The 12,913-nt window shown below is 56.3% G+C and overlaps 2 non-coding genes and 8 pseudogenes across 2 annotated transcripts; all 10 read left to right on the forward strand.

The window, feature by feature from the left end:
- Positions 1-1,187: 1,187 nt before the first annotated feature.
- On the forward strand, positions 1,188-1,306 carry LOC146580838 (5S ribosomal RNA; annotated as a pseudogene).
- Positions 1,307-1,930: 624 nt separating this feature from the next.
- Positions 1,931-2,049, forward strand: LOC146580839 (5S ribosomal RNA). Its single transcript, XR_014891740.1, has one exon. It is a non-coding gene; the product is annotated as a 5S ribosomal RNA (ribosomal RNA).
- A 1,810-nt stretch (positions 2,050-3,859) lies between these two features.
- On the forward strand, positions 3,860-3,978 carry LOC146580840 (5S ribosomal RNA; annotated as a pseudogene).
- An 820-nt stretch (positions 3,979-4,798) lies between these two features.
- LOC146580841 (5S ribosomal RNA) lies at positions 4,799-4,917 on the forward strand (annotated as a pseudogene).
- A 1,255-nt stretch (positions 4,918-6,172) lies between these two features.
- On the forward strand, positions 6,173-6,291 carry LOC146580842 (5S ribosomal RNA; annotated as a pseudogene).
- A 624-nt stretch (positions 6,292-6,915) lies between these two features.
- LOC146580843 (5S ribosomal RNA) lies at positions 6,916-7,034 on the forward strand. The gene has a single exon (XR_014891741.1). It is a non-coding gene; the product is annotated as a 5S ribosomal RNA (ribosomal RNA).
- Positions 7,035-9,161: 2,127 nt separating this feature from the next.
- Positions 9,162-9,280, forward strand: LOC146580844 (5S ribosomal RNA; annotated as a pseudogene).
- A 732-nt stretch (positions 9,281-10,012) lies between these two features.
- On the forward strand, positions 10,013-10,131 carry LOC146580845 (5S ribosomal RNA; annotated as a pseudogene).
- A 1,217-nt stretch (positions 10,132-11,348) lies between these two features.
- On the forward strand, positions 11,349-11,467 carry LOC146580846 (5S ribosomal RNA; annotated as a pseudogene).
- Positions 11,468-12,205: 738 nt separating this feature from the next.
- LOC146580847 (5S ribosomal RNA) lies at positions 12,206-12,324 on the forward strand (annotated as a pseudogene).
- The last annotated feature ends 589 nt before the right edge of the window (positions 12,325-12,913 follow it).

Raw genomic sequence — 12,913 nt, forward strand, 5'->3', positions numbered from 1 at the left:
GCCCATTAATGAGGGCACATTAACGACATTGCTTTTGGCTGTTTTCCAATGTCTTGTGCTGCTAGCTGATGCCACCTACACCACACCACGGCCTTATTTGCTGGCTGAGGCCACATACACCAAACCAGGGCCTTAGTTGCTATTGAGGCCAATTACACCACACCAGGGCCTGTGGCTCTTGCTCAGGCCACTTACACCACACCAGGGCCTGTGGCTCTTTCTCAGGCCACTCATATCACACCAGGCCCTGTGCTTCTGGCTGAGGCAACTTACACCACACCAGGGCCTGTGGCTGCTGGCTGAGGCCACTTACACCACACCAGGGCCTGTGGCTGCTGGCTGAGGCCATCTACACCACACCAGGGCCTGTGGCTGCTGGCTGAGGCGACTTACACCACACCAGGGCCCTTTTGCTGCTGGCTGAGGCCACTTACACCACACCAGTGCCTGTGGCTTCTGGCTGAGGCGACTTACACCACACCAGGGCCTGTGGCTGCTGGCTGAGGCCACTTACACCACACCAGGGCCTGTGGCTTCTGGCTTAGGCCACCTACACCACACCAGGGCCTTAGTTGCTATTGAGGCCAATTACACCACACCATGGTCTGTGGCTCTTGCTCAGGCCACTTACACCACACCAGGGCCTGTGGCACTGGCTGAGGCCACTTACACCACACCAGGGCCTGTGGCTGCTGGCTGAGGCCACTTACACCACAAAAGGGCTTGTGGCTGCTGGCTGAGGCCACCTACACCACACCAGGGCCTGTGGCTGCTGGCTGAGGCCACCTACACCACACCAGGGCCTGTGGCTCTTGCTCAGGCCACTTACACCACACCAGGGCCTGTGGCTCTTGCTCAGGCCACTTACACCACACCAGGGCCTGTGGCTCTTGCTCAGGCCACTCATATCACACCAGGCCCTGTGCTTCTGGCTGAGGCCATCTTCACCAAACCAGGCCCTGTGCTGCTTGCTGTGGCCATGTACAACACACCAGGCCCTGTGCTGTTTCCTGAGGCCATCTTCAACAATCCAGGGCCTGTGCTGTTGGATAAATGCCAAACTGAGCCTTTGGGTTAGGGTATTATGCAAACATGCAGGTATGGTTATAGGATTGTCTTCGTAACTTCAGGTACTTGCCACCTAATCACTTGAATCCATAAATTGAGACATTGTGCTGGGCCCAGCAGCTTACGGCCATACCACCCTGAGCACGCCCGACCTCGTCTGATCTCGGAAGCTAAGCAGGGCTGGGCTTGGTTAGTACTTGGATGGGAGACTGCCTGGGATTACCTGGTGCTGTAAGCCTTTAATTTTCATGTCATTGAACCGCTTTTGATCCAGAGAAGGGGTGTATTAAAAGACCAAAAGCAGCTGCCCATTAATAAGGGCACATTAATCACATTGCTTTTGGCTCTTTTCCAATGTCTTGTGCTGCTAGCTGATGCCACCTACACCACACCAGGGCCTGAGTGACCGGCTGGGGCCACTTACACCACATCAGGGGCTGTGGCTCTGGCTGAGGCCAGTTACACCACACCAGGGCCTGTGGGTTCTGGCTGTGGCGACTTACACCAAACCAGGGCCTGTGGCTGCTGGCTGAGGCCACTTACACCACACCAGGGCCTGTGGCTCTTGCTCAGGCCACTCACATCACACCAGGCCCTGCGCTTCTGGCCGAGGCCATCTTCACCAAACCAGGCCCTGTGCTGCTAGCTGTGGCCATGTACAACACACCAGGCCCTGTGCTGGTTCCTGACGCCATCTTCAACAATCCAGGGCCTGTGCTGTTGGATAAATGCTAAACTGAGCCTTTGGGTTAGGGTATTATGCAAACATGAAGGTAGGGTTATAGGATTGTCTTCGTAACTTCAGGTACTTGCCACCTAATCACCTGAATCCATAAATTGAGACATTGTGCTGGGGCCAGCAGCTTACGGCCATACCACCCTGAGCACGCCCGACCTCGTCTGATCTCGGAAGCTAAGCAGGGCTGGGCTTGGTTAGTACTTGGATGGGAGACTGCCTGGGAATACCTGGTGCTGTAAGCCTTTGATTTTCATGTCATTGAACCGCTTTTGATCCAGAGAAGGGGTGTATTAAAAGACCAAAAGCAGCTGCCCATTAATGAGGGCACATTAACGACATTGCTTTTGGCTCTTTTCCAATGTCTTGTGCTGCTAGCTGATGCAACCTACACCACACAAGGGCCTGAGGGACCGGCTGGGGCCACTTACACCACATCAGGGACTGTGGCTCTGGCTGAGGCCACTTTCACCACACCAGGGCCTGTGGCTGCTGGCTGAGGCCACCTACACCACACCAGGGCATTAGTTGCTATTGAGGCCAATTACACCACACCAGGGTCTGTGGCTCTTGCTCAGGCCACTTACACCACACCAGGGCCTGTGGCTCTTGCTCAGGCCACTTACACCACACCAGGGCCTGTGGCTGCTGGCTGAGGCCACTTACACCACACCAGGGCATTAGTTGCTATTGAGGCCAATTACACCACACCAGGGTCTGTGGCTCTTGCTCAGGCCACTTACACCACACCAGGGCCTGTGGCTCTTGCTCAGGCCACTTACACCACACCAGGGCCTGTGGCTGCTGGCTGAGGCCACCTACACCACACCAGGGCCTGTGGCTGCTGGCTGAGGCGACTTACACCACACCAGGGCCCTTTTGCTGCTGGCTGAGGCCACTTACACCACACCAGTGCCTGTGGCTTCTGTCTGAGGCGACTTACACCACACCAGGGCCTGTGGCTGCTGGCTGAGGCCAATTACACCACACCAGGGTCTGTGGCTCTTGCTCAGGCCACTTACACCACACCAGGGCCTGTGGCACTGGCTGAGGCCACTTACACCACACCAGGGCCTGTGGCTGCTGGCTGAGGCCACTTACACCACACCAGGGCCTTAGTTGCTATTGAGGCCAATTACACCACACAAGGGCCTGTGGCTGCTGGCTGAGGCCACCTACACCACACCAGGGCCTGTGGCTGCTGGCTGAGGCCACTTACACCACACCAGGGCCCTTTTGCTGCTGGCTGAGGCCACTTACACCACACCAGTGCCTGTGGCTTCTGGCTGAGGCGACTTACACCACACCAGGGCCTGTGGCTGCTGGCTGAGGCCACTTACACCACACCAGGGCCTGTGGCTGCTGGCTGAGGCCACCTACACCACACCAGGGCATTAGTTGCTATTGAGGCCAATTACACCACACCAGGGTCTGTGGCTCTTGCTCAGGCCACTTACACCACACCAGGGCCTGTGGCTCTTGCTCAGGCCACTTACACCACACCAGGGCCTGTGGCTGCTGGCTGAGGCCACTTACACCACACCAGGGCCTGTGGCTGCTGGCTGAGGCCACCTACACCACACCAGGCCCTGTGGCGGCTGGCTGAGGCCACCTACACCACACCAGGGCCTGTGGCTGCTGGCTGAGGCCACTTACACCACACCAGTGCCTGTGGCTTCTGGCTGAGGCGACTTACACCACACCAGGGCCTGTGGCTGCTGGCTGAGGCCACTTACACCACACCAAGGCCTGTGGCTCTTGCTCAGGCCACTCACATCACACCAGGCCCTGCGCTTCTGGCCGAGGCCATCTTCACCAAACCAGGCCCTGTGCTCCTTGCTGTGGCCATGTACAACACACCAGGCCCTGTGCTGGTTCCTGAGGCCATCTTCAACAATCCAGGGCCTGTGCTGTTGGATAAATGCCAAACTGAGCCTTTGGGTTAGGGTATTATGCAAACATGCAGGTATGGTTATAGCATTGTCTTCGTAACTTCAGGTACTTGCCACCTAATCACTTGAATCCATAAATTGAGACATTGTGCTGGAGCCAGCAGCTTACGGCCATACCACCCTGAGCACGCCCGACCTCGTCTGTTCTCGCAAGCTAAGCAGGGCTGGGCTTGGTTAGTACTTGGATGGGAGACTGCCTGGGAATACCTGGTGCTGTAAGCCTTTGATTTTCATGTCATTGAACCGCTTTTGATCCAGAGAAGTGGTGTATTAAAAGACCAAAAGCAGCTGCCCATAAATGAGGGCACATTAACGACATTGCTTTTGGCTGTTTTCCAATGTCTTGTGCTGCTAGCTGATGCCACTTACACCACACCAGGGCCTGTGGCTGCTGGCTGAGGCCACTTACACCACACCAGGGCCTGTGGCTGCTGGCTGAGGCCACCTACACCACACCAGGGCCTTAGTTGCTATTGAGGCCAATTACACCACACCAGGGTCTGTGGCTCTTGCTCAGGCCACTTACACCACACCAGGGCCTGTGGCACTGGCTGAGGCCACTTACACCACACCAGGGCCTGTGGCTGCTGGCTGAGGCCACCTACACCACACCAGGGCCTTAGTTGCTATTGAGGCCAATTACACCACACAAGGGCCTGTGGCTGCTGGCTGAGGCCACCTACACCACACCAGGGCCTGTGGCTGCTGGCTGAGGCCACTTACAACACACCAGGGCCTGTGGCTCTTGCTCAGGCCACTCATATCACACCAGGCCCTGTGCTTCTGGCCGAGGCCATCTTCACCAAACCAGGCCCTGTGCTGCTTGCTGTGGCCATGTACAACACACCAGGCCCTGTGCTGGTTCCTGACGCCATCTTCAACAATCCAGGGCCTGTGCTGTTGGATAAATGCCAAACTGAGCCTTTGGGTTAGGGTATTATGCAAACATGCAGGTATGGTTATAGGATTGTCTTCGTAACTTCAGGTACTTGCCACCTAATCACTTGAATCCATAAATTGAGACATTGTGCTGGGGCCAGCAGCTTACGGACATACCACCCTGAGCACGCCCGACCTCGTCTGATCTCGGAAGCTAAGCAGGGCTGGGCTTGGTTAGTACTTGGATGGGAGACTGCCTGGGAATACCTGGTGCTGTAAGCCTTTCATTTTCATGTCATTGAACCGCTTTTGATCCAGAGAAGGGGTGTATTAAAAGACCAAAAGCAGCTGCCCATTAATGAGGGCACATTAACGACATTGCTTTTGGCTGTTTTCCAATGTCTTGTGCTGCTAGCTGATGCCACCTACACCACACCACGGCCTTATTTGCTGGCTGAGGCCACATACACCAAACCAGGGCCTTAGTTGCTATTGAGGCCAATTACACCACACCAGGGCCTGTGGCTCTTGCTCAGGCCACTTACACCACACCAGGGCCTGTGGCTCTTTCTCAGGCCACTCATATCACACCAGGCCCTGTGCTTCTGGCTGAGGCAACTTACACCACACCAGGGCCTGTGGCTGCTGGCTGAGGCCACTTACACCACACCAGGGCCTGTGGCTGCTGGCTGAGGCCATCTACACCACACCAGGGCCTGTGGCTGCTGGCTGAGGCGACTTACACCACACCAGGGCCCTTTTGCTGCTGGCTGAGGCCACTTACACCACACCAGTGCCTGTGGCTTCTGGCTGAGGCGACTTACACCACACCAGGGCCTGTGGCTGCTGGCTGAGGCCACTTACACCACACCAGGGCCTGTGGCTTCTGGCTTAGGCCACCTACACCACACCAGGGCCTTAGTTGCTATTGAGGCCAATTACACCACACCATGGTCTGTGGCTCTTGCTCAGGCCACTTACACCACACCAGGGCCTGTGGCACTGGCTGAGGCCACTTACACCACACCAGGGCCTGTGGCTGCTGGCTGAGGCCACTTACACCACACAAGGGCTTGTGGCTGCTGGCTGAGGCCACCTACACCACACCAGGGCCTGTGGCTGCTGGCTGAGGCCACCTACACCACACCAGGGCCTGTGGCTCTTGCTCAGGCCACTTACACCACACCAGGGCCTGTGGCTCTTGCTCAGGCCACTTACACCACACCAGGGCCTGTGGCTCTTGCTCAGGCCACTCATATCACACCAGGCCCTGTGCTTCTGGCTGAGGCCATCTTCACCAAACCAGGCCCTGTGCTGCTTGCTGTGGCCATGTACAACACACCAGGCCCTGTGCTGTTTCCTGAGGCCATCTTCAACAATCCAGGGCCTGTGCTGTTGGATAAATGCCAAACTGAGCCTTTGGGTTAGGGTATTATGCAAACATGCAGGTATGGTTATAGGATTGTCTTCGTAACTTCAGGTACTTGCCACCTAATCACTTGAATCCATAAATTGAGACATTGTGCTGGGCCCAGCAGCTTACGGCCATACCACCCTGAGCACGCCCGACCTCGTCTGATCTCGGAAGCTAAGCAGGGCTGGGCTTGGTTAGTACTTGGATGGGAGACTGCCTGGGATTACCTGGTGCTGTAAGCCTTTAATTTTCATGTCATTGAACCGCTTTTGATCCAGAGAAGGGGTGTATTAAAAGACCAAAAGCAGCTGCCGATTAATAAGGGCACATTAATCACATTGCTTTTGGCTCTTTTCCAATGTCTTGTGCTGCTAGCTGATGCCACCTACACCACACCAGGGCCTGAGTGACCGGCTGGGGCCACTTACACCACATCAGGGGCTGTGGCTCTGGCTGAGGCCAGTTACACCACACCAGGGCCTGTGGGTTCTGGCTGTGGCGACTTACACCAAACCAGGGCCTGTGGCTGCTGGCTGAGGCCACTTACACCACACCAGGGCCTGTGGCTCTTGCTCAGGCCACTCACATCACACCAGGCCCTGCGCTTCTGGCCGAGGCCATCTTCACCAAACCAGGCCCTGTGCTGCTAGCTGTGGCCATGTACAACACACCAGGCCCTGTGCTGGTTCCTGAGGCCATCTTCAACAATCCAGGGCCTGTGCTGTTGGATAAATGCTAAACTGAGCCTTTGGGTTAGGGTATTATGCAAACATGAAGGTAGGGTTATAGGATTGTCTTCGTAACTTCAGGTACTTGCCACCTAATCACCTGAATCCATAAATTGAGACATTGTGCTGGGGCCAGCAGCTTACGGCCATACCACCCTGAGCACGCCCGACCTCGTCTGATCTCGGAAGCTAAGCAGGGCTGGGCTTGGTTAGTACTTGGATGGGAGACTGCCTGGGAATACCTGGTGCTGTAAGCCTTTGATTTTCATGTCATTGAACCGCTTTTGATCCAGAGAAGGGGTGTATTAAAAGACCAAAAGCAGCTGCCCATTAATGAGGGCACATTAACGACATTGCTTTTGGCTCTTTTCCAATGTCTTGTGCTGCTAGCTGATGCAACCTACACCACACAAGGGCCTGAGGGACCGGCTGGGGCCACTTACACCACATCAGGGACTGTGGCTCTGGCTGAGGCCACTTTCACCACACCAGGGCCTGTGGCTGCTGGCTGAGGCCACCTACACCACACCAGGGCATTAGTTGCTATTGAGGCCAATTACACCACACCAGGGTCTGTGGCTCTTGCTCAGGCCACTTACACCACACCAGGGCCTGTGGCTCTTGCTCAGGCCACTTACACCACACCAGGGCCTGTGGCTGCTGGCTGAGGCCACTTACACCACACCAGGGCATTAGTTGCTATTGAGGCCAATTACACCACACCAGGGTCTGTGGCTCTTGCTCAGGCCACTTACACCACACCAGGGCCTGTGGCTCTTGCTCAGGCCACTTACACCACACCAGGGCCTGTGGCTGCTGGCTGAGGCCACCTACACCACACCAGGGCCTGTGGCTGCTGGCTGAGGCGACTTACACCACACCAGGGCCCTTTTGCTGCTGGCTGAGGCCACTTACACCACACCAGTGCCTGTGGCTTCTGTCTGAGGCGACTTACACCACACCAGGGCCTGTGGCTGCTGGCTGAGGCCAATTACACCACACCAGGGTCTGTGGCTCTTGCTCAGGCCACTTACACCACACCAGGGCCTGTGGCACTGGCTGAGGCCACTTACACCACACCAGGGCCTGTGGCTGCTGGCTGAGGCCACTTACACCACACCAGGGCCTGTGGCTGCTGGCTGAGGCCACTTACACCACACCAGGGCCTGTGGCTGCTGGCTGAGGCCACCTACACCACACCAGGGCCTGTGGCTGCTGGCTGAGGCGACTTACACCACACCAGGGCCCTTTTGCTGCTGGCTGAGGCCACTTACACCACACCAGTGCCTGTGGCTTCTGGCTGAGGCGACTTACACCACACCAGGGCCTGTGGCTGCTGGCTGATGCCACCTACACCACACCAGGGCCTGAGTGACCGGCTGGGGCCACTTACACCACATCAGGGCCTGTGGCTGCTGGCTGAGGCCAGTTACACCACACCAGAGCCTGTGGCTGCTGGCTGAAGCCAATTACACCACACCAGGGCCTTAGTTGCTATTGAGGCCACTTACACCACACCAGGGCCTGTGGCTGCTGGCTGAGGCCACCTACACCACACCAGGGCCCTTTTGCTGTTGGCTGAGGCCACTTACACCACACCAGTGCCTGTGGCTTCTGGCTGAGGCCACTTACACCACACCAGGGCCTGTGGCTGCTGGCTGAGGCCACTTACACCACACCAGGGCCTGTGGCTCTTGCTCAGGCCACTCACATCACACCAGGCCCTGCGCTTCTGGCCGAGGCCATCTTCACCAAACCAGGCCCTGTGGTTCTTGCTCAGGCCACTTACACCACACCAGGGCCTTATTTGCTATTGAGGCCACTTACACCACACCAGGGCCTGTGGCACTTGCTCAGGCCACTTACACCACACCAGGGCCTGTGGCACTTGCTCAGGCCACTTACACCACACCAGGGCCTGTGGCTGCTGGCTGAGGCCACTTACACCACACCAGGGCTTGTGGCTCTTGCTCAGGCCACTTACACCACACCAGGGCCTGTGGCACTGGCTGAGGCCACTTAGACCACACCAGGGCCTGTGGCTGCTGGCTGAGGCCACTCACACCACACCAGGGCCTGTGGCTGCTAGCTGAGGCCACTTACACCAAACCAGGGCCTGTGGCTGCTTGCTCAGGCCATCTTCACCAAACCAGGCCCTGTGCTGCTTGCTGTGGCCATGTAAAACACACCAGGTCCTGTGCTGGTTCTTGAGGCCATCTTCAACAATCCAGGGCCTGTGCTGTTGGATAAATGCCAAACTGAGCCTTTTGGTTAGGGTTTTATGCAAACATGCAGGTATGGTTATAGGATTGTCTTCGTAACTTCAGGTACTTGCCACCTAATCACTTGAATCCATAAATTGAGACATTGTGCTGGGGCCAGCAGCTTACGGCCATACCACCCTGAGCACGCCTGACCTCGTCTGATCTCGGAAGCTAAGCAGGGCTGGGCTTGGTTAGTACTTGGATGGGAGACTGCCTGGGAATACCTTGTGCTGTAAGCCTTTCATGTCATTGAACCGCTTTTGATCCAGAGAAGGGGTGTATTAAAAGACCAGAAGCAGCTCCCCATTAATGAGGGCACATTAACGACATTGCTTTTGGCTGTTTTCCAATGTCTTGTGCTGCTAGCTGATGCCACCTACACCACACCAGGGTCTGAGTGACCGGCTGGGGCCACTTACACCACACCAGGGCCTGTGGCTCCTGGCTGAGGCCACCTACACCACACCGGGGCCTTAGTTGCTATTGAGGCCAATTACACCACACCAGGGTATGTGGCTCTTGCTCAGGCCACTTACACCACACCAGGGCCTTAGTTGCTATTGAGGCCACTTACACCACACCAGGGCCTGTGGCTGCTGGCTGAGGCCACCTACACCACACCAGGGCCTTAGTTGCTATTGAGGCCAATTACACCACACCAGGGTATGTGGCTCTTGCTCAGGCCACTCACATCACACCAGGCCCTGCTCTTCTGGCCTAGGCCATCTTCACCAAACCAGGCCCTGTGCTGCTAGCTGTGGCCATGTACAACACACCAGGCCCTGTGCTGGTTCCTGAGGCCATCTTCAACAATCCAGGGCCTGTGCTGTTGGATAAATGCTAAACTGAGCCTTTGGGTTAGGGTATTATGCAAACATGCAGGTATGGTTATAGGATTGTCTTCGTAACTTCAGGTACTTGCCACCTAATCACTTGAATCCATAAATTGAGTCATTGTGCTGGGGCCAGCAGCTTATGGCCATACCACCCTGAGCACGCCCGACCTCGTCTGATCTCGGAAGCTAAGCAGGGCTGGGCTTGGTTAGTACTTGGATGGGAGACTGCCTGGGATTACCTGGTGCTGTAAGCCTTTAATTTTCATGTCATTGAACCGCTTTTGATCCAGAGAAGGGGTGTATTAAAAGACCAAAAGCAGCTGCCCATTAATAAGGGCACATTAATCACATTGCTTTTGGCTCTTTTCCAATGTCTTGTGCTGCTAGCTGATGCCACCTACACCACACCAGGGCCTGAGTGACCGGCTGGGGCCACTTACACCACATCAGGGGCTGTGGCTCTGGCTGAGGCCAGTTACACCACACCATGGTCTGTGGCTCTTGCTCAGGCCACTTACACCACACCAGGGCCTGTGGCACTGGCTGAGGCCACTTACACCACACCAGGGCCTGTGGCTGCTGGCTGAGGCCACTTACACCACACAAGGGCTTGTGGCTGCTGGCTGAGGCCACCTACACCACACCAGGGCCTGTGGCTGCTGGCTGAGGCCACCTACACCACACCAGGGCCCTTTTGCTGCTGGCTGAGGCCACTTACACCACACCAGTGCCTGTGGCTTCTGGCTGAGGCCACTTACACCACACCAGGGCCTGTGGCTGCTGGCTGAGGCCACTTACACCACACCAGGGCCTGTGGCTCTTGCTCAGGCCACTCACATCACAACAGGCCCTGCGCTTCTGGCCGAGGCCATCTTCACCAAACCAGGCCCTGTGGTTCTTGCTCAGGCCACTTACACCACACCAGGGCCTTATTTGCTATTGAGGCCACTTACACCACACCAGGGCCTGTGGCACTTGCTCAGGCCACTTACACCACACCAGGGCCTGTGGCTGCTGGCTGAGGCCACTTACACCACACCAGGGCTTGTGGCTCTTGCTCAGGCCACTTACACCACACCAGGGCCTGTGGCACTGGCTGAGGCCACTTAGACCACACCAGGGCCTGTGGCTGCTGGCTGAGGCCACTCACACCACACCAGGGCCTGTGGCTGCTAGCTGAGGCCACTTACACCAAACCAGGGCCTGTGGCTGCTTGCTGAGGCCATCTTCACCAAACCAGGCCCTGTGCTGCTTGCTGTGGCCATGTAAAACACACCAGGTCCTGTGCTGGTTCTTGAGGCCATCTTCAACAATCCAGGGCCTGTGCTGTTGGATAAATGCCAAACTGAGCCTTTTGGTTAGGGTATTATGCAAACATGCAGGTATGGTTATAGGATTGTCTTCGTAACTTCAGGTACTTGCCACCTAATCACTTGAATCCATAAATTGAGACATTGTGCTGGGGCCAGCAGCTTACGGCCATACCACCCTGAGCACGCCTGACCTCGTCTGATCTCGGAAGCTAAGCAGGGCTGGGCTTGGTTAGAACTTGGATGGGAGACTGCCTGGGAATACCTGGTGCTGTAAGCCTTTCATTTTCATGTCATTGAACCGCTTTTGATCCAGAGAAGGGGTGTATTAAAAGACCAGAAGCAGCTCCCCATTAATGAGGGCACATTAACGACATTGCTTTTGGCTGTTTTCCAATGTCTTGTGCTGCTAGCTGATGCCACCTACACCACACCAGGGTCTGAGTGACCGGCTGGGGCCACTTACACCACACCAGGGCCTGTGGCTCCTGGCTGAGGCCACCTACACCACACCGGGGCCTTAGTTGCTATTGAGGCCAATTACACCACACCAGGGTATGTGGCTCTTGCTCAGGCCACTTACACCACACCAGGGCCTTAGTTGCTATTGAGGCCACTTACACCACACCAGGGCCTGTGGCTGCTGGCTGAGGCCACCTACACCACACCAGGGCCTTAGTTGCTATTGAGGCCAATTACACCACACCAGGGTATGTGGCTCTTGCTCAGGCCACTCACATCACACCAGGCCCTGCTCTTCTGGCCTAGGCCATCTTCACCAAACCAGGCCCTGTGCTGCTAGCTGTGGCCATGTACAACACACCAGGCCCTGTGCTGGTTCCTGAGGCCATCTTCAACAATCCAGGGCCTGTGCTGTTGGATAAATGCTAAACTGAGCCTTTGGGTTAGGGTATTATGCAAACATGCAGGTATGGTTATAGGATTGTCTTCGTAACTTCAGGTACTTGCCACCTAATCACTTGAATCCATAAATTGAGACATTGTGCTGGGGCCAGCAGCTTACGGCCATACCACCCTGAGCACGCCCGACCTCGTCTGATCTCGGAAGCTAAGCAGGGCTGGCCTTGGTTAGTACTTGGATGGGAGACTGCCTGGGAATACCTGGTGCTGTAAGCCTTTGATTTTCATGTCATTGAACCGCTTTTGATCCAGAGAAGGGGTGTATTAAAAGACCAAAAGCAGCTGCCCATTAATGAGGGCACATTAACGACACTGCTTTTGGCTCTTTTCCAATGTCTTGTGCTGCTAGCTGATGCAACCTACACCACAGAAGGGCCTGAGTGACCGGCTGGGGCCACTTACACCACATCAGGGCCTGTGGCTGCTGGCTGAGGCCACCTACACCACACCAGGGCATTAGTTGCTATTGAGGCCAATTACACCACACCAGGGTCTGTGGCTCTTGCTCAGGCCACTTACACCACACCAGGGCCTGTGGCTCTTGCTCAGGCCACTTACACCACACCAGGGCCTGTGGCTGCTGGCTGAGGCCACCTACACCACACCAGGGCATTAGTTGCTATTGAGGCCAATTACACCACACCAGGGTCTGTGGCTCTTGCTCAGGCCACTTACACCACACCAGGGCCTGTGGCTCTTGCTCAGGCCACTTACACCACACCAGGGCCTGTGGCACTGGCTGAGGCCACTTACACCACACCAGGGCCTGTGGCTGCTGGCTGAGGCCACTTACACCACACCAGGG

The sequence above is a fragment of the Mchenga conophoros genome, linkage group LG3 (genome assembly GCF_057382185.1).
Source record: "Mchenga conophoros isolate Kocher_MC1m ecotype Shallow Benthic linkage group LG3, M_conophoros_male_GT1.1, whole genome shotgun sequence".
In the NCBI taxonomy this organism is placed as follows: Eukaryota; Metazoa; Chordata; class Actinopteri; order Cichliformes; family Cichlidae; genus Mchenga; species Mchenga conophoros.